Consider the following 1,029-nt stretch of genomic DNA (forward strand, 5'->3'; position numbering starts at 1 on the left):
AAAAAATTAGGTGTCTATTTACTTGTGACCACTCAGTGTACATGTCCGTTTGATTAGAGAAAGAAAAAAGTTAACTCATTTGACCAGATCATCTTTCAACACCATTCCTTTGTCCAAGGTTTTGGCCATTTTGACACAAGGCAACAGTACGTTTATAGAAGTAGTTAATGAGAGGTATGACTGGAAGCCTTCTGTTGGCCTCCTTTTTTAGACAGAGAGCCTTCTTGCTTATGTTACATACTTTTCCCTGCAACACGTGGACTGCTTTTGCCACTGACCTTTGTTTTTGTGGATTCTGATCTGTTACAAGACGCCACACTTTGGTTACCGTAGTGGGGTTCAACTTGTAAATCTCTTGTCAGGTGGTCCTGGGTCCCCAAGTTTGTCCATATTCCTTTGTTTTCTAGTGTCTTTATACACAAAGGATATTCCCGTCTTGGAAATTCTAAATTCCTGATTTGAACACATCTTTATGATCTAAGTGTATGAATATTTTATGTCATAAAGGGCTGTTACATAACTTTCCCAAAAGGGCTCAATTTTCAGTGATATAACATTGCCTACGTAACACTAAACTTTGTCAACAAGTAATTCTGATAAATGGCGTCGCAACTTTATATCGATATGGCCATCACATGACTTGTCGATTTTTATATTCAAAATCATTTTAATATAACGTACTAAACCCTCTGTATAATCTAAAAGAAAAACTAGCTAGTTTTAAAAGTAGAAGATAGTTACAGAAAATTAATTGAGATAATATTGCCTTATATTAGAATGATGTTATCAAAGGATAATCAAACTAATAAAGAATAGTAATTAACTGGAAAAAAAATAAGAATAATTTAGGTTATATACAAAAAGTCTTTTATTTCACTGTGGTTTTAAGTATTATTCACAAACACTTTGAACCCTAAATTGAAAGAATAAAAGCTATAGCAAGTGAAAATGCCATGTTTTACTCTTCTAAAATGTAGAAGAAGAATATATCTATTCAGGTAAATTATTCTAAATTATCGTGCGTGTATT

The sequence above is a fragment of the Limulus polyphemus genome, unplaced genomic scaffold, assembly GCF_000517525.1.
Source record: "Limulus polyphemus unplaced genomic scaffold, Limulus_polyphemus-2.1.2 Scaffold616, whole genome shotgun sequence".
Classification (NCBI taxonomy): Eukaryota; Metazoa; Arthropoda; class Merostomata; order Xiphosura; family Limulidae; genus Limulus; species Limulus polyphemus.